General features: G+C 37.0%; 1 long non-coding RNA gene across 1 annotated transcript; it reads left to right on the top strand.

The window, feature by feature from the left end:
* The first annotated feature begins 363 nt into the window (after positions 1-363).
* Positions 364-20,839, top strand: LOC121071362. The gene is made up of 3 exons (XR_005820550.1): positions 364-2,363; positions 11,664-11,784; positions 20,729-20,839. It is a non-coding gene; the product is annotated as an uncharacterized LOC121071362 (long non-coding RNA).
* The last annotated feature ends 351 nt before the right edge of the window (positions 20,840-21,190 follow it).

Raw genomic sequence — 21,190 nt, 5'->3', positions numbered from 1 at the left:
ATTTTAGTTTCAATCTGGATTAAATGTATCACAGAAATTCAATGTGATATTAGTAAAAGCTTTGATCTCCAAATGACAGTAACTGTTGATATACTGAGGAAAGGAGAAATTCAAGTCAAGCTGACTTTTTTTTTTAACACTGATGCTAATATTTTTAACCCGGAATGGAAAAATGGATGAAAAAATGTTTAGATCCAAGCAGGAGTTGGGATCTAAAGAGATTTTCCCAAAAGATCTAAAGACATTTTTTATGAGATTAAAAGAGGCAATGAAGAAAATTAAAAATAACCACATATACATAATATAATGACATCAGGAATGATAAAATCCTGGAGAACAATGTGAAATACCAAAATGCTCATGTTATTTTTTTATGTAACCCAGATGAAAGAATAATCAATCTTGGCCCGGGTCATAGCTATGTGAAATATTTTTGTATCCTTCTGGCTAAATCTATACTGTTCTTGTGGTATACTTTAGGGAATAACTGCTGTTTCCTCCAACCAATTACCCTGGAGCAGTGTGAATCCTTGCTGTTCTTAGCTAGCCCCTTCTAAAATCTATTTGCTACATCTATACTGAAGAGTGCTCGACATTACTGGCTGAGAACATATTCCGGAAGCTACTGTGCCCACTCAATGTGAACACCCTTCTGCACGCCACACTTACCATCTGTCTGCCTTTGTGTGCCACATGACTGCACCATCAAGCTTCAAAAACAGCCATCCAGAGCCAAACTCTCCTCAGTGGTCCTGGAGACAACAGGCTGCATCTCCAGTTGCCACTGCTGCATTCACTGTGTGACAAGTGTCTTGTCACACATCTTGTCAGGTCTGCCACTGGGTCAATCTTGTCCTCCTATGTTCAAGGTCAGTCTTAGTTACAGCATACCAATGGCCCAGTTTTCTCTTTCAAAAATATCTTTGAACAAAGCATCAAAGCATGCAGTTGTTGTCATGTGTGAAGATGCACAATGTAGCACAGCGTCTCAAGGAACCAAAAACCAGATACAGCACTCAAGACATTGTCTTGATTGCTGAATGGAAAGATCTCTTCTCTGCACTTCTTGGTCTTTGCTGCCAGGATGCACTGCTGGTTCACATTCAGCTGTCCATCAGGACACCCAGGTCCTTTTCTGCTTCAGTCAGCCCCAGCCTGCACAGTTGCACAGAGTATTTTTTTTTTTTTTTTTTGCCCAGGAGCAGGACTTCATACCTGCTTTCACTAAACTTTGTGAAGTTTCTGTTAGTTCATTTATCTAGCTTGTCCAGGTTGCTCTGAATAGCAGTGGCTTCCCCCATTTTTAAGTCATGCACAAACTTGCTGAAGATACATTTCATCCCATCATCCAGGTCATTAATAAAGACAGTCCATGTGCTATGCATATTAGTGTGCAGCCATTTGAAATCTGTCCTGAACTGTGCCGCTTTTACAACAGATGTGTGAAAGCCTGCCATGTCATGCTGTGCCTCTAGTCCTTTGTTCCCTTGCTCATCTTCAGATCATGGTTCCCATCCCCTGGCATATACAAAGTCCTCTTCAGTAGGTTAGTAAGCCAGTTTGACCACTTCTTTGCCTACCGAGTAGTCCTTGTTCCTCAGAAAGTTTGCCTGCGACACCACCCAAGTAGCCTAGTGCTGACCAGCTGGATACACTCACTTCCATTTCAAATTTTGCCTTCACGTAGGGGACTGAGAAGGTTGCCACCAGGCCACCTGCCCTTCACCTCACTCCTACAGTCTCTAGATATATTCCACATTAACCCTGGCAGCAGTGGTGGCCACACATAAGAGGGGCAAAGCTGAAGTTCAAGGTCTAGCCAAGCCTCACCAGCCTTTCTGTAACATCCCTGACAACGGTCCCTGGTGGGGCTTGCAGGCAGGTGGATCTGTCCCCTGCAGGACGGGGTGTCCAAAAGCTACTTCCCCTTTGTGCAGGAACCGGGAGGCAGCCCCACCACTTACGTCCCCTGAGCCCCAAGGCGCCTAAAGCGCCTCCCAGGTGGGCCAGCAGCAGGGCAGGGCGCTGCCGCGCTTATTGAGAGGACCGACCCTAAGATGGCGTCCTCAGCCCTCACGCGCCGTGCCAGCAGCCCTCAGCCCTCACGCGCCGCGCACTGTCCATCCCATCGCATCTCATCTCATCCCAACTCGCCCCGTCCCGTCCCGTCCCGTCCCGTCCCGTCGCCGTCCGCCCCGTCCAGGCGGCGGCGCTTTCCCCTCGCGTTCTCCCCCACCGAAGCCAGCGGCCGGGTCCGCGACAACTGAGCCCGGTTCTTGAGCGCCTGTCCGGCCACGGCAGGCGGCCACAGCCTGGGGGCAGCGCTGAGGACCCTCGCGAAGGTTCGTCCCACAGCTGCTGAGGTGTGTTGCCCCAAGGGAGACACTGCCTTTGAAGCCTGCGTCGTACCTGACAGGGACTGTGGGGAGAGACAGATGGAAAAGGCAGGCTTGTGAGGGGTGTCTGGTACCAGCTCTTTGCCCCTTGTGTGACACATGCTTGCCAGGTACAAGGAGGCTGCAGGGTGGTCTGTCAGGGGCTGCTGCTAGCTACCTTGTGGTCCCGGCTTGGACCTGGAGCTCCTGGCTTGCTGAAGGAACAGCACTTCTAAGGAGAAGTGGTGTTGGACAAAGCTCCTAGCCTTTTCTTCCCCAGATGCTTGGCCCTCCTAGGTGTTTGAGTACAGTTGGCTCATGTCTGCCACACATCCCCACTGGGTGCACAGACCTCTGGCCCTCCTTCCCCTGCTGGGGTGCCATCGTGGGCAGCTGGGTCCCTTCAGTCATGAGTGGGTAGCCTGCAGTCTTGCAGGCGACAGAAAAAGGGAACTACAAGGATGAAGGAAACAAAAAAAGTTTGTTGGAAAGGGATGTGTAATTTTTCCTTCACTAAATAAGTGAGACCAGCACTAAAGCGTGAGACCAGCAGGGCTTGTTTCCTGATAGTTTGTGTGTGTTGATTCTGAGATTGCATTGGAGAGCAGGGGGGGACAAAGTCTTTTCTGTTGCTCCATGCAATGATATTTTGAAAAGTCATATATTTACTTTGCTGGTAGCTGCCCTTATGAATTGATGATAGTTGTATTGTTGAATCTTTCAGTTTTAATTCTACAGATCCAGTCCAACAAGGGATTTCACTTTAAGACAGAAGTGTCTAGGTCTAGGCATTAACTAGTCTCACCTGTATTTGTTGTTCAGTATCTTACAGAGACAGGGACATCAGCCATTTTGTGAAAAAAAAAAAAACACAAAACATTATACACTTTTCATTTTGCTGACAGACTTTCCATCTTCTGGGACCCATTGGGTTCTCACCTCTGGTGATGTTTGCTTGAATTCTCAATCATCACCATCTGAAGAACTAAATGAAAGGGCTGTTGAAAGTGACCTGACTGAGTTGGAAGATTTGTAGCAGCTGAGAGGGACACCTGTTCCCTCAGGTCTTGGTCACAAAGTGTCATAGGCCAAAAACCTATCTGTGATGACTGTCTTGTTTTCATATACAATATATTCTATTTCAGATATAAATTTGTCATTTAACTTTATAAATCATGTTTTGCATTTCAGTCTCTCATCACTAGTGTTTTCAAAGTAGTTTCTGTGACATTAATGATCAGATGCTGTGAGTGACTGCTATTACAAACTGTACTACATTCAGAGTATGTTTGCATATATATTGACCTAGTATAATATCATTCCCTTAATTTACAAAACTTCATGTAGCCCCATCCATTTACATTTCAAAAGTGTATTGATTCTATAACAGTAAACATAGTTGGTTTAGTTTATAAAAGTTTGTTTGGATTAAAAATATATATTTGTTTGGCATGTGTTGTTGTTTTAAAACTATTTATTGAAGTGTTATGTTAGCACTACAGTTTTATTTATCTATTCTTATTTATCCATTCTATTTTTCTGATTTATTTATTTATTTATTTATTTTATTGTGATCCTGTTTGCTTTGGTAACACAGAACAGCATCTCCAGAATGGTTGGATAGAAAGGAGGGGGAACCAAGATGTTTTGAAATGAACACAGAAGTTTAACACCTCAGCAAAGTGGGGAATTGTACTGGTCTTGGCTGGGACGGAGTTAATTTTCATCATAGTCATCTGTATGGTGCTGTGTTTTGGCAGCAGTTTTTGGCCAGTTTTCTTACTTTTACCCTTCTGATTCTCTTCTGCCAGGGTTAACTCACAGCTTGTAATTACAAAGTAATTTTTGTAAGTGCTCAAAGGCAAGCAAAAGCAGCAATGATTATCCACTTCACAGAATTCACATAAAGACCACAGAGAAACACAACTAAGAAATAGTCCCTACATATCTGTTAACCTTCCACTTGGCTCTCAGATGCCCTTGAAGTCTATGCATTTTTGTGCTAAACTGAAGTAAAACTTCCTAGTTTCACCAATTTTCTCCATTTTTTTTTTTTTTTTGCAACTAGACTCAGTTAATCAAGTTTTTCAACAAGTAAGGGTCAAACCAGTTTAAATAATCTTGCAAGTAGCAAATGCTAAACTACTGTGGTTTGATGACCACATTTAAACTGCTCTCCTGAGTTCTTTGTGTCTTGTAGTTCAACAGGTGTTAATGGTTCAAGTCTACTGCACTTTCTGGGCAGTTGTGCATTTCCATCATAATTTAAAAAGAAATCCTTCATTATCTCTCTGAGAAATATCCTCTGTTTTCCAGTGCTTTTGTTTGTTTGTTTCAAGATTTTTGTAACAGTGTTTTTCAACATTCTCTGCAGATCTATCGGATGAAGAAAAAGACTTGAGTGAAGTATCATTTTTCAAGACACTTAAGCCTGTATCAGTCACTGGGGTTCACCACAACAGGAACCCAGGACACATCTGTTCTCTGTACCATGTGCTTGTAGTGCAGTTTGATGCACAGAGTAAGTTGAAGGGATCCCACTGTGTTATCTCTGATGTGTCAAAGATACATGGTTATGTATTACATTTATGAGTATGTGTCATTAGTCCTCTGAGACAGGACTGTAAAAACTAGAACATCGTTTATGGGAACTTGTGCTTCCTTTTCTTCTGCCTGTCCCCTTTTGCTTCCTCAGTGTTTTTGAAAGTTTGTGGCAGGAATATTAAAACAGTGTATTGACTCTAAAATGGATCTTTAAAAAAATTGTAAAGAGTCTTAGGTGCTTGTGATCATAAAGATAGCATGAAAAATATAATTTCATGGCATTGTTTCATGATCTTTAATACAAGGTCTTGATTGCTTTTCCAAAAATATGGCTACAATCTAGCACTGCTGCTAGGAGCACATATATATGTAATGAATCATGTAAGTGAAGCTAATAGCATGCAATATATGGAGCTGTATGAAAAAGCAGTTGTTTCATTTCGATGTTGCTGCCAGTTCTCTGATAACTGTAGGTTTCTATTTAACATTCACATCTTGAGAAGCTTCTAACTGTTCAGTTGCACATCAAAATACCTTCTTCCCTTTCTCATATGCATGATGGACTTTCCTATGACAACAACAGAGAGGAAGACCCAAGATTTATTAACATTATCTGTAATTAAAAATGATGCAGCATTATTATTTCATAACCTTGATAGTGTTAGAAAAAAATAAATTTTTTTTTTTGCTATTTCAGAGTAAGATAACTACACAATCAAGCAACACATTAAAAAAGGCTAGGAAGCTCTTGATTACAACATTACTATTTAAAAAATGATGAAAAAGTAAATTTTAATTTAACTTTTTAAATTTATGTGCTCTGAGGATTTAATGGGTTTGTTTAAATAGATACGTTTATGATGGGAAATACACAATTTGCACGTGGGTCATCTTAGAAATGGTCCCTATGGAATACTTAATTACTCTTAAGTGTATATTTTTTCTGTTCATATATGTCAGTGATCTTCATTTATAAGTTCTCCTAAGACTTTCAAGACACATGCAGGTAATTTTGTGACTGCCTTACTTGATTATTTATTTTTCTCAATTTATACAATAAAAAGCAAATTTTGAACTTTTGTTCCTCACATTCTTGCTTGCTACGTAGCTGTTTTTTACTAATTCACATGGGCTACTGATGTAGTAAGGTAATATGCAGTGACAGCAGTTAAAAAATGGTCCCTAAATAAGAAAAAAAGTAATATATTATCTAGAATAAATAATGGGTGGATTGTCTTCACTAGGAATGTAAAAGCTCATCCATTTTAGTAATTTAAGCTTTACCATTTTTAAGCTTTACCATTTTTAGTAATAAAATTAAGATAATTGCATCTTTCATATATTCATCCACATATATGTGACAGTAGTTTTTTTACTACCCTTTCTTACCCTTGCTAAACCATTTCCAGAATTACCACCCTATTTTCCCTATTTTTCAAAATGATACTTTAAATGTCTTTAGGTTTCACAGAAGATACGAGAATTAGCTAATAGCTTAAAAGTATTTGTATACAAAATTGGATACAAAGGTTATCTTGTTTCTGTAGTGATGCTGAGCTATGTTAATGTACCTCTCTATAGTGTTTTTAAGTGTCAGAAGTATAAGGAACAAAAGTACTTTAAAAAGAAGAAAAGAAAAAGAAAGGGAAGGGAAGGCAAGGCAAGGGAAGGCTAGAAGGAAGAAGAAAAGAACAAAAAACCTCTATCTCCGGAGACTCTGATGTGACTTACGATGTTCCTGCAAAACAATTGTCAGCATGACTGGTGGATTGAAAACTTCTAAAACTGTGTGGAAATATCATATAATCCTGTTTCCAGTCTAATGGAAAATGGAAACACTGAAGAGATTGTCTAGGCTGAATTCAATGAAGGTCTTTCACAGCAAGAGAGAGAAACCACAGCAACAGAGACTGAATTTCTCAAAAAGCAAGAAAGAAAATAGATTTTCACTCTCTGAATTATTTTATGATAAAATAATTCAGTATATTTGAAATGAAATAAGAGTTCCTAAAAGTATATAACCCTCATAGCCAAAAGAACACTGTAGATTTTTTTTTTATTTTTTTTTTACTACATGGTGGGGTACCACAACATGGCATATTGTATTCCGATTTAACATATGTTTTTTTCTATCAGTATGAAATAATACAGAAGTTCACTCATTTCATCTGGGTGAACCTGTAGTTGCCTTTTGAATCTCATTGTATAAGCTATGCAGAGAAGAAGCCATTTAAAATTTTAATTGCCAGCGACAGTTGTGAAATATTTACTGAGATTTACTGCTTTCCCTTTGCGATGTACCTTCACAAAATGACCCCGGTGGCTTGCAAGCATATTGTATAAATGACAATTTAATGAGGGCTTGGAGACTCTGAGGTCTCCAAAGAACACTTCATTTTGAAATTTCTTTGTTATGGAGTATTTTATGAAAAAATCCTGCCAGGAATTCCAATGAAGATATCCTGGATCATTGGCCAGACGTGTTGGGAAAAATGGAACAAAACTTTTACATAATGCTAAGAAATACTGGTAAATTACAGATCCATAAGTCTAACCTTGCAGTTTAACTGACATGAAGAAGAGTGGCAAAATGTAAAGAAGAAAGTAAAAAAGGTCTCCATTTGTAAGATGTAAACAGACCCATGTATTCTGCAAGTTGTTGGCAAGACACTTAATCACAGTATTCATGATTCACAGTAAGAATAATAGTCCGGAACATAACAAGTATGCTGATAGCTTTCCTGTTTTGAAAAATGCCTGCATAATGCATAATAGATGTACTACATATTTTAATGCAAGGACTTTTTAAATTCAATTTTTGCTGATACTTTACTGCAGTCTCTGTAAGAGAGACTTGAACTGCCTCACTTGCTTTATTGCTTGTTAACTTATGAAACAAAAATGTATATGTCAATATTATGTATTTTACTACTGATAATTTTTAGGAACAACTTGTTTTACCATGGTCCAATATTGTGTGGATTCCCACTTTACTGAGGTGTTAAGCTTCTGTGCTTCTTTCAAGAAACCTCTTGTTGTGGATTAACTCTGGCAGGCAGCTAAGTACCACACAGCCACTTGCTCACTTGTCTCCAGTGGGATGGGGAAGAGAATCAGAAAGGTAAAAGTGAGAAAACTGTGGATTGAGATAAAGGGATTTTAATAAGTAAAGCAAAAGCTGCAAGCAGTAGCAAACCAAAATAATTTCACCATTTCCCATCAGCAGGTAGATGTTCAGCCATTTCCAGGAAAGCAGGGCTCATCACGCTTAATGGTTTCTTGGGAAGACAAACACCATCAGTCTGAACATGTCCCCCTTCCTTCTCCTTTCTCTCCCTGGTGGGGCAGTGTGAGAAACAAAACACCTTGACTCTGTATAAGCACTGCTCAGCAATAACTAAATCATCAATGTGTTATCAACACCAATTTTTTTTTTCTACAAATCCAAAACATGGAGACTGATGAAAATTAAGTCTGTTCCAGCCAAGAAGAGTACAGTAGCAAATTTAATTGTTTTCTGACACTCACAGTTAAGTTGGCTGCTCTGCTTGCCACTCTCAGAGCATTAGCGTATATGTCACCAAAGTCAGTTGCATCTATTTAGTACTATTTCTCATCTGATCTCCATTTTACTGGGTGAATACTCCAGGATTGCTAAGAACAGAGCACATTTCAAGGGTTCCTAAACTGCATTTTGTCTCTGCTGTCTACAGGGTGATCACACCCAGTTCTTACACGTTTGGAAGCTATTGTTTACAGTGAAATGTAATCAGCCAACAACGTTCACAAAGTTATCAGCATTCAATGCTTTTCTCTGACACAATGACAATAAATCATAATTACTGAAAGTAAAACAGAATCAGTTGAGCATAGGATCAGAGATCAGATCATGCATAATTTGGCTGTAGTGATAAAGCCTAGCACTTATGGATCCTTCCATTTTGTTTTCATCAGTGTTGAAGCTACTAGAAGCTGCAAGGAAAATACAGGGATTTATTCTGCCTTTTGTGAATTCCTGTGGTTACTTCATTGATCTGAAATTCCATATTACAGTGGTTATAGTCACACATATGCCTATGTGTCACGTTCATTCCTGTAACCTAACACATGCACTGGAGTTGAACATTGGTTGTCCCTTACTATCAGTGGTTGTCTATATAATGTCAAATTATAGTATAACAAGGACTGTTTTCCTCATTCTGAAATGTATAGAGAGACAATCAAAACAAGAATGTCTGGAAAAAAATGTATTGAAACAAATGCTTTCTGCTGTAACGAGACAGGATAGACTCTGGTTTAATTTAACTGACCAAAATCCAGTTTGGATTTGCACTAGAGAAAGATCCAAAAGGTTTACTACTTCAATGCATCATTTAAAGTGATAAAGGGAAAGCAACAACAACAAAAAAAACCTGTCAATTGCTATTCTTTGCTCAGAAACAGAAAGGCAAAATTTGACTAATTTTGGGGTTGTTTTTTTAATGTCTTTTGTCCAAGGTGGAAAAATGATTACACCCTGGTCTTGTTAAGGAAATCTGTGGATGGTTAAAATTTATATAGATTTGGAAAACAAATACATGGAAGAAAAATCCATCTGGAACTTCTAAATAAAGAATCTCCATCTCTAGTTGCAAAAGTTCCCAGATGGTAAACTGCTGAATTTTGGAAGAATATTCAAAGAATCATTCCTTATCTTATTGCTGTGTATGTATGCTTTTGTGAGAATACTGTGTATTGTTTTGTACAAAGAATACTGATTTAGAGAGGCTTAACAGTATTTTCTATGTATTTGTAAGTGATTTGGGAAAGGACAAAGAATGGTAGGGTGACTAACTTTGCTCCTGACACTAGATTTTCAGAATAGTGTAGATAAAGACTATCTTCACAAGACTAGATAAACAGACTTTATAAAACTCGGTAGAGAATAAAATAAGAAATGGAATTCAGTTTAGATAAATATCAAATAACATCAAAAAAAGAAAAAAGACTTATCTTCATATGTTAAATGATGGATTTAGAGCTGACCATTACTACTTAGGAGTGCGATCATGGGGTTATGAGTGATAGCTCCATAAAAGCATCAGTTTAGTGATCAACAATTGTCAAAAAGTCAACAAATATTACAAATTACTAGAAAAGAAACTCATTTTCAAATATCCAGTAGAAATTTTGCCTCTGGCTGATTAATGTACTTTGATATTAAGTTTATAAACCTTATGTCTTAAAACTAGCCGCACTTAGAGTATAACAAAATTGTTTTCTGTTTTACACTTTTGAACAGATGATTTCAGGTTTATCAAAATCTGCTTGGTCACTTCAACTCATCTGTTGGAACTACCAACAGTGGGAGCAAAATTTTCAAATTAGAACTTTCATCTCTGCTAAATGTTGCCCCAACTGTAGGAATAGCAGCATGTGGCTACTGTCCGACCAGTCAAGATGGAGATTGCTGGCTAGTTTGCCTAGTAGGTTTCAGGAGTTGGGATCTGACAATTCTTTATCAGTCTTGGATCTCCTAAATTTAAGCTATTTTTCAAGCTAATATTGCAATGTAAATAACTGGATAATACAGACTTCTGTGCAAACTTGAGTGTGAGGTAACAAGGTAGCATGGGCACATTCTTTTTAGTCAGCAACAAGATTGTTTTTACATTGCTGAACTCATGTTTTAACCTATAAATATAAATCTGGAGCTATGTCCCAAAGAAGCACTCCATTGTTAATAGATATATTATGAATATGAAAGCTTTTGTTGTCTTTCATTTTGGACACTTTCAAAGGGAGGCTGTAGCCATGACACATATGCTCTGATTCAGGATATTTGTGCCTATATTAAGACACGCTCTCCTTCTCTATCCCACCCTTTCATCTGAAGTTGTATCACAGAGGGAGGAAAAGCAACAACAGAAAAAAAAATGCGCAAAAGATTAGGAAATTCAACTGATGCTAGTAAACAATATTTTGTATCATTCATACTCATTTCATACACAAACATGTTTAAGGATGCCGATTTTATCAATAAGTAGATAATTCAATATTCTTAGATGTTAACAATTTTTGATTTGCTCTCAAAATTTACAATATCACAAGAACACAAAGATAAAATTTCAAACTTATATGTGCAATTGGGTGCATAATTCTTCCACTATTGCTCTGTTGTTCTCATACTATTAACTTCTTCACCTTGAGCTAATATGGCACTTCATTGCTATGGGAAATCAATGGGACAAAATTTTCTGATGCTACTATGAACTGTTGATTTATTTACAAAGACTAAATATCAGACAGACGGCATGGATAAAGAGACTAAAGGAAAAAGAAACAACCACATCTATTTTGGGGAATCTGGTAAATTGTTTGTAAAAATTAATGTAGTGTATAGGAAAGAAAAAAGCTTGTCTATTGAGTAACTGTAACCTGAATAAAACTTTATTTCAACATAATTATTGGTACCCCTGCATCTGATACCGTCTGCACACTTCAAACTTGAGCAATGCTTTATATTGTCTTCTGCTTTGGTACTAACTGCCAAATTGTGCTCTCCTTGTTTATTTATTTATTTATTTTTAACGTGATACAGATCTTCTCTGTTTTTAAGGTTAAGGGAATGCTCTAGTCAGCCCGTATTTGACTGTATTCTAATGTCACCGGTTTACTAAAGCAGTAAGTTTTCATGTACACGTGAGTGTATGCTTCTGTACCTTTCATTAATTTGATTTTTTAATTCTTGTCACCTACTAACAGGAGGCATCACATGCTATAAATACCACCCATATTCTGACCAAGAGGATAACCGGCCTGAGAAGAAAAGAGATACGAGGAAAGGAAAGTTCTTGATCAGACTGTTTTTCCAGTGTCTCTTGAGGTAATTATGTAATTATACTAAACAACATAACTGTTAAGGAGGGAGAGGGTCATAAAGTGGATTTGAGAATTAATCTGGAGGTCTTTTTTTTTTTTTGGGGGGGGGGGGGGGATGTTAACAGAATAAAAATAAATTCTCTGAAGACCTTACATCTCCCTCATCCCTTGGCAGCTTCTTTCCAGCCGCATTCCAACTGCAGCTTAATGCTTTGTCTCCTAACCCAGACTTTTAGCCTAAAACTAAAACAAAATCTTGAGACATGAGACAAGGCCCCCTACTATTAGCGAGAGGATGAATTCTTGGGGAACAACATTTCTAGTAGATTACCCCTTCACTTGACTTCATGTCACAGCCTGATTCCAATCACAACTATATATTCCTTTTCTCCCAGCATTGACCCTGAACTGAACATTGGTCTGTGGCTGGCCTAAGTCAATAATACCCAGACACAAAAGAGCGATCTTATCAATATATATAAATTCCTAATGGGAGGGAGTAAAGACATGTTTGTTCTCAGTCACTGGTTAGGTGAATTCCCATTTCCTTCTCCTCCCCACTTGCCATTTGATACTAAATGAGCAAGTAAATACCTATCTATTTATTTATTTTTGTTGTTGAAATGTAAAGTGAGTGAATTTACATAGTCCATTTCCAAGTGCAGTACTAGCCCTCTTCATGGCTAGATAAGAGATTGTATCAGCAAATTACTGTCACAAATATGTTGGCTACCTGCTCACTCCAAGTGAGATTGACTGGGACTTAAATAAACATGATAGTTAATAACATTTATTCATGTTATCAAGGAAGGACAAAAGTCTCCTTTCAAATTTACTTATCTGTGAAGGAAAATTTTTGGCTTGCATGTTAAAAGCTGTCCATAATCCATTAATGCTTGTGTTCTATTCTGAGTCTGATAATCCCATACCTATGAATGTTATAGGCATGTGAACTAATTTGGCAAAACAGCATTATGGACAAAAAAGAAGCCAACTACTTGTTCAAATTGTGGTGTGAAAAGTGATCAGAGTATGAGTACATCCAGGAATAAGGATATGACGGGAATACTTGAAAGCTTTGCTTTGGTTATAAATGCTGTTCAAACCATATTTTGGCAAAAATCATGGGTATGAGAGCAGACAAAGTTAACAACTTCTAACTCCTTAAATTTATTTTATGTAGAGCTTCTGCAAGAATAGGAAGCGTACTTGGGCAGTTCTGAATTTACAAAAAGTACATCGAGTACTTAGGATGTTTTGGGTTGCTGTCTTCTGGAGTTAATGAAGCCCTTAATCCCATGTCACTGAACAGTTTATCATGGCAGGCAGACCAAGGAATGAAAATAGCGAAACAGAAACAGCAGAATAAATAAATAAATAAATAAATAAATAATTAGTAAATAATAAGTCTCTGTGGACAAAATTGTCAGAGAAATTTAAAGAAGACATTTGTTCTGTTTCTCTGAATGAGACAGAGATAAGAATGATTCCAGGAAAAGGAGAATCTGTATCAACTTAACTGTAGAAACTTTATTTATACATATCTTATTGATTGGTCTCTACTGTCTGCAAATGTGAGTTGGGTACCTAATGTGGGTACCTAATGGAAAAAAAGTCTTCTCAAAGATCACTAGTGTACTCCCATTTGTATAGATACCTGCTTTATTTCAATCTTTTGTTCTGGGAAAATTTTTTATAAAGGATGGAAGTTAAGGAAAAAAATCTGATAGGTTGTCATCTTTCTCAGCTTTCCAGTACTTCATGATATTCCTATTGTACTATAACATCATAATTTATTTTCTCTCTGTGATTTAAAATCTTATTTTTTTAAATATATATATATATATTATGCAGTTTATTCCCTAATTAGTATAAAATTATACTCAAAATATAATACAATTGAAATGACACAAAAGAAAATGATTCAAAAGTCACATCAGGTAAATAACTGTTGTCTTCTTTCAGTTTTCTCAGCTTATTTTCAATACCCAGTACAAATATATAGCTTTATATTCCTAATAATTAAGCAATGAAAGATATTTTCCTTTTATTATTTCAGCAGAGCATGCTACCGTGTCCACCACAAACTGAAGGGAAACAAGTATTAGGGATTTCCTTTCTACAGGAGAATTCAGAATCCCAGAATGGGTCATACTGAGCAGTGAAACTGATACTGGGCTTAAAAATGACAGAGGGAGAACAGAATATTTTAATAATATGTGCTGTAAAGGAATTCTACCATCCAGACAATTTCTACATGACTATAAAACTACCATAAAATTACAGCAAACCTTTGGTCTATTCTGATGTACGGAAGTGGCTCCTGAAGGTCTAAGCCTACCAGAATTTGAACAACATAAATATAATCTAAAGTTTCTTGTCATTCTGTTTTCTCCCTCAGTAAATTCTTCCTTTTGCATTCTTATATTTTAATACTTGGGCTGGCTACATTATTAAATAACTGTTCTTGTGTTTTGACAACAGTGTACAAATCACAGGGAGGATTAAAGCTTTTAGCTGTCACCTTAGAAGCTCTCAAATGGGTTTTTAATCAGAGTAATTGCCAGCACACAGAAGCAGCCATCAGAACTATGGCGCCAAAGTGCTTTAAAATGGAGAGAGTGGAAAACTGTCAGTCAGAAATTTGACTGTAAGGATTTCTTAAGTAGTATGCTAGTTCAAATATGCAGGACTTGATCCACCAAATGCAAAGTTGCACAAAATGTAATCATTAATTTTTTTTTTTTTTGAGGGGAAAAAAATGTGATAGCCCCTGAGAAAGTGTTTCTTCTCAGCTATTTGCATTTTCAGTCTTTTAGAAGATTGGTTGTAATATTTCTCCTGTTACATGATAAATTGGGAAGTGGAAAAATCAACACACTACTGATATTTTTTTCTGATGCTAAGCCATTTGTCTGACTTTTCTAGGACACAGATAGCAACATTTTTTCCCTAGTACACAAACAACAGCATTTTTCCCCAGCAGTGGAGTTTCAAAAGTGGATTAGAGACAAAGCACCAGAGTTAAGAACCCAAATCGTTAAAGAAAATTTATCAACAAAACATCTCTGTGACCTTGCCATTTACAGAATGGAAGGCAGTTCATTACGTCTCAGATGTGAACAAAAAGCATATACTTTACTCAAGATCAACAGTGTGACCTGTGAAAAAAAATGACATTCAAAATGGAACCAAAGACAGAGGTTTGTTTTTTTGTTTGTTTGTTTATTTTTTTTTAACTTTTCCAGTTAAGTATCAAACTAAAATTCAGATGACAGGATTGATATAGGTTCATGATCCTCTATCTCAGCAGCCACAAAATCTCTTGGAAAATTTTGGCTGATAAGTAGCTATCTGTTGCAAGGGATAAATGAAGCTGGAACAGCAGAGCATTTTCAGACGTGTTCCATCAGAAATTTGATATTCAGCTAGGATTCAGGAAATAGGAATGTCATTAACATCGACAACGATTTGAATTTCTCTTTGCCTGCATACCTGCACTGTAGATGGGTGAGAACAAGACAGCTTTTCTACTGCACTGAAATCAAACTGTTCGTATATATAAGGGCTACACTGATTCCTATCTGATGTTTGAATGTTTCTTCTCAGGCAAGTCTCGCATATTTGTGAGACTTCATATGCTATTCAGCAGAATATTTTTTTCCTTTGACAGTGGTGGTCTGTTAGTTCTCCACACTGCCAAATCCAAAGCCAATGCCATGTAACATCAGTTTTAGACGGCAGGTATTATACGAAGAGCAGAGAAAGATATTTAGCAGCTACGTTAGGACTCTGTCAAATCATTTTACTGCTTCTCTGAAGTTAAGTATTTCTCTCTGTTACTGGATCCTAGCTTATTAAGAGTAGGAGAATGAGGGAGAGAAATATATGCATAAGTAAAACAAAAGTCTCATTAGTCACTGGACTTCCTCTCAGCGGGTGAGGACAATTTTGTAGTGGCATTTATTTTCATATTTATGTTGTAAGCTCTCTATGTCAAGGACAATTTTTCATTGTTTGTACAGCATCAATACAAATTAATCAATGAAAGCAACACATGTTGTAGAGCTAAGACATTCAAAAGGAGTAGAGAAAGAAACTAGACCTACAACCCAGGGCTTGTTGGTCTCTGAACAGAAGCCTAAAGTACATCTCTTACTATTAGAAAGTTTCTTTAAAAAAAAAAATATCAGTTTACTCGGTCTTTTTTATATGTTTCAAGTTGTATAAGCACAAATTCATGCCCCCTAACATCACCAGTCTTTTTATATCCTGCATTGCTTGAGGACACACACAAAAAGACCTCTCAAAATTGCCTGATGTAAATGCTAATGAACTGTCCTGAGAGTAGCATGGCTAGAGCCAGAGTTTGACAGCGATAGGCTGGATGATAAACATTAATGTTTTTCCTCTAAACTAAGCTACCAAAGGTGTTTAGATCTTCTGATGTCCACATTATATCATAACAGTCTAGAATGGTCATGTTAGAGCCATCCACATTCTCTGGTGTCTTATCAGATGATTCTGGCTTTAGCAGTTTGCCAGTAATAACAATATGCACAAACACACAAAATAGGTAAGTGAAGGTTAGTAGACTGATAGATGCAAAGAACACAGTGTAGCAATATCAAATTTGTCGGATTTACACAGGAAAAAAAAAAAGAGAGAAGCTTGAGCTAAATTGCACAGTTTGGAGATAAGATTGCTGCAGAGGAACCTGGGATCTTTTAAAATAGAAAATGCCATATGTCAAGGGTAATGAAATACATTCTTCAACAACATCCTAGTTAAAATAGCATACCTGCCACAGATAATCTCTAGAAAAGTAAGCAAACTGATAGAGGCAAGTTTTGCTTTTTAACTCCTCTCTGAGGCTGGCTTGTGGTTTAGGTGTTAGAGGGGAAGTATCTGTTGAAGTAAAGTAACACATTCAGCTCAATTAGACTTGCTTAATAAGCAAAACAAACAACGAGCTACCCCACTCCCCATGCCTCCCAAAAAAGTGTGTATTTCAGCATCTTAGCCACAGAAGAACTGTGGTTTTTTTGGCAGGCTTGTTCCGTTTCTCTGGCTGTGCCAGCTGGCTGTAGTCACAGCAGACTGGACAGTATGGGCAGCCAGTATCTCCATATCTTATTTTCCCAGAAGATTTTCTGTCTCTGGAGAGTCCAGGATGGATGTCTTCTGCTAGAAGTCTATCATATACTGCAGAACAATGTAGGAGAAAAGTAGCCATATGATGAGGGAGCTGCATAACTCTGGTTTTGAGTGCCTTTTCAAGCAAGCTATGTCTCTTGGTCTAATTCATGTTATCTACAGAATGCTAAATTTATGCCTGGTGATGAGAAAATATTTTCTGTAACTGGCAGTTTTCCAGCTACCTCTATAGGAGGTTAATGACAGAACAATAATCCTGCTCCTGGCACTAAGGGGACAGTACTTCTGATGATTATCCCAGACGTGAAGAGATTTCTGTCCCTCTGGACTGGAATCAAACTGTCTGGATCAGTTTGATTAGTGTAGCTTCTTATTAGCTGATACCAAAAGATTTATTTGTATAAGGGTGATGATAGAGAAATTCAATATTCCTTCTCCCCTGACTGTATGTATTCTGTCTTTTGTTGTAAACATCTAATAGTTTCCCTATCTAGGAAAGGATTTGACCTTACCTTTTTCCTTTCTGCATTACAATTCTCTCAGAATACATCACTGTACTATTCTGGGTGGACCACTGTGGGCCTTTGTCAGCCTCCTAGAAATTATGCAAGCTAATCACCATCTCAAAGACATTTAATGCGTATTGAAGAAAACTACAAAATTTGCAAGTTTATTGTCTTTGTTAGATTGAAGTTCTAAGCCTACGTAATCAGTGTCACAACAGCCTCAGCAGGACTTACAACATATGTTAAGAAAATCAGTACTCACTCTATAGTTTGCCTAGGACATCTCAAAATAAACATGCAGTTTTAAAAAACTGATAATATCTAAGCTCTAAAATAAGAAACTTTCAGTTGCATGGGAGGGAAGGCCTGGATATCTCAGAATGCACTCAACCTTTTCACAAAGTTTCATCGCTTAGCAGCTTGTGCTTGTCTGAAGACTTAAACTGTATGTTTACATCTGAGTTAAGAATTATAACAGGGAAATAAAAGTATATGAAGGAGAAACTTTATCCGGGGACAGGAAACCTTTGTTTACTCATGTATGACTACGTCTGATTGTTCTGATCAAAGACCTTGATGATGTCTGACTTATATGACAACCATAGATCTGTGCTACTCTTAAGTAAGCTTTTCCTGTGGTTGAGAATGCAAAAGGTTATTTACCAAGACCCCTTTAATAAAAAGGAATAACTCCTCAGTAGATGAGGTTTTCAAATACCATCACTCTCACTTCTATCACATGTCCAAGTGACACTGTAAGGCAGGATCTTGCAGTTATTCTAGTAAAATGGTAAAAATTGGTGTTCTGTAGCTAACCTTCCTGATACAAAAGTAAATCTCTGAGTCCCTATCACTCTCCCTAATGCTTAGTTCCTGAAGTATTTACTCTATGGGGAGGAGATTGGAAAGAAAACAAGAACCATGGGTAAGTAGGGAAACTAAATAACTTTATTATTAATTATTATTTTTAATGTGGTTCTACAGTCTTTATAGTATCATAGATCATCTGCAACTAATGTAATTCTGCATTGTGCCCATCCAGGAAGCTCCTTATTGTGGTCCCTTGAAACCATCAGCTTTTTTTCTTTTTGCTACCCTACCCTGCCCTTTATCCCTCCCACACTTCTATTCCACAGGGGATGAAAAAACACTGTTGCTTTTCCAAAGTGATTGCAATCCCTGTATCATCTCAGAAAAGTTACTAGAAGCTGGTGAAAATTATTGTAGAACAACTTGCCTGTACTTGGTAAAAGAAAAGATGTTAGTTGGGTTATAAACTTAGACACTTTCCTGGATGATTTTCTTCAAATGTTCTTCTGTTTCCACTCTCGCACTCTCTGACGTTTGTAGAAAACAAGCAGTTAACAAGGTGCTTTCGGTCTCTTCCTTTTCTCTCCAACAGTATTAGAAGAAAAACAGAATGTTCTTGGGCAGGTGCTCTGGCCTTGCTGTTTTGTCTCCCTCTGTTATGACAGTTGGAGATAAAAGCAGATCAAAACAAAAGGCTATCTAAATGCTCTTCTATGGCTCTGTCCTGTCAGGAGGAGTTTTCTCAGCATCTCTGGCAAAAGCAAAATCAAGTCTTTGTCAGTACATTTTGGAGACTGTCCCTTCTTCCTTTTGGTTTACTGAACAATGGAAGTAAACACTTCTAAGATAATTCTAAACCAGATAAGCTGTTTGCTGTGCTCCAACAATTAATAAAATAGTCAGCTAAATCTCCTAGCCTCATTCAGAACTTCTCTCTTATGTAAAGCAGATAATGAATTGGGTAAACCTGACATTCCCCTCTCTCATTAAAAATTAATATTTAAAAGTAGCAAACATTTCTACCCTGACTTTAGCTATACCTAGACATGATAGGCGAGGGTCTAGAATAATTTGAATGTGTGGTTGAGCAAGATAAAGTCAGGATTAGCTGTTTTTGAGCTCAGTGCTTTGTTTTAAATTTGTAAGAAAGAAACAGGAAAAAAAAAAAGAAAACTGAACTTTGTAGGAAGCTTGTTAGAAACTTTAGAATAAAGTATGTATAATCCTTGGTAATTTGGGAGGTTGGGATTTTGTAAACCTGTTTTGGCTTTATTAATCTAATACTTTAATCATCAAAGTTTTCTTCTTATTTCTCAACCATAACTTTAGCACAGAAGATTTTAGCCCAATGGGATTAAATAGCTTTCTTTTTTTTAAATTTTATTATTATTATTATTTTAAAAACAGCAGTAAACCTGGTGATACAGGAGGAAATATAAATTATCAACTGAAACAAATTAACTTTCATTGAATTTCCAACTTATGCTTATTAATTCACAGTATTTAGTCAGTTACAATCATTTTCTTAAGTAGATAGTATCAATTATTGAGGCTTCTGTTATATAAATAAGCATGCCTGTAGTTCTACATATTGAAGAAGGAGCTTACATCTTCTAGACTACTTCTGAGTTTTGCAGCTGTACCTTCAAACACTTTAGGTTTTTGGAAACATGTCAATTCTCCAGGGTTCAAAATAACATTCCAGAGCATTTCAATGCACTAATTTGATAGAAACAAGAGAAGAAATATAGGCAGAAAAATTAATATGCTTGTCATTGCAGCAGTTTCAAACATATTTTTCTATAGAAAACGCGAGTGTTACATTTTATCACAAAAACACCTTTAAAAGAGTTGTATTATCCTAGGAAAGAGCATATTAAAACACTGTTTAAATACACAGTCTACATTATATCTCCTCTACCATTTCCTGTTATCTCATATCCAAATGGTATTTGACCTGTCAAAATAGAATCATGACTGAGAATGTGAGAATGGGATATCTGCTGTTTAATTACAGAGGAAGAGGCTAATGTCAAGGCTAGCCAAATGGAACATAGGCTGGGGTAAATGATGGGCTGAGTGGACCTTTTCTTGATTTACCTTACCAATTTATCTTATGAACTACTGACTTGAACCCTAATTCTTTATCCTGAAAATGGAGGCTTGGATATGAACTTCCTTACAAATAGCGCAAAGAATTCTGAAATCTTTTTTTCTTGACATCACCTTGGAGATAGCTTGTGCCTAATGAAAATGTATTGTAGGCCTTAATGTAGTAATCACTATCAAAGTTGCACATTTTTAATCATTTAAAGATGTCATTTAAATATTATCTATCCTCTATGAATATTTGATGCTCATTAAGTATTCCTTGGAAAAGTAAAAATAACACATTTGTTAAAGGATTTTGGAAGCAGTAATATCACTAGAATGTTTTTTCAGTTCTCCTGAAATTCTTAATACATCTTTCTTCAGGCCCATCTCACCTCTAAGTATTTGAAAGATGCATTTCCAAAGATCGGGGAAAAGCTACCTGAAAAAGGTCAAAGGTGGCAAAATCAGAAGTAAAGCCACAGGACAAAGCCATGTGAAATACTTCTAGCCTTTTTCTTCTATAAGAGAAGTCTGCTGTGAAATTTTAGATTAAGTAAATGTATTAGATTATGTATACGTTATGTATATGTTAAATTATATTAGATTATATAAATGTATTCTATATTCCAAAGAGCTATAAAGTCTAAATAAAACTGCTTCAGACATCAGAAAATTTGAAAAAACAGATTAAAGGACAGAACATGGAGGTCAAAATCACGGTAAATTTCCTATTAATTCCATTCACTTCCTCTTCCCTCATCCCATTATACATATGCACACAGATCTGTGCACACAAACACACAAGCATGAGCATGTGCATGCACACGTGAGCACACACACTTA

Source organism: Cygnus olor, chromosome 5 (genome assembly GCF_009769625.2).
Source record: "Cygnus olor isolate bCygOlo1 chromosome 5, bCygOlo1.pri.v2, whole genome shotgun sequence".
Classification (NCBI taxonomy): Eukaryota; Metazoa; Chordata; class Aves; order Anseriformes; family Anatidae; genus Cygnus; species Cygnus olor.
This window is presented reverse-complemented; position numbering and strand designations above follow the sequence as displayed.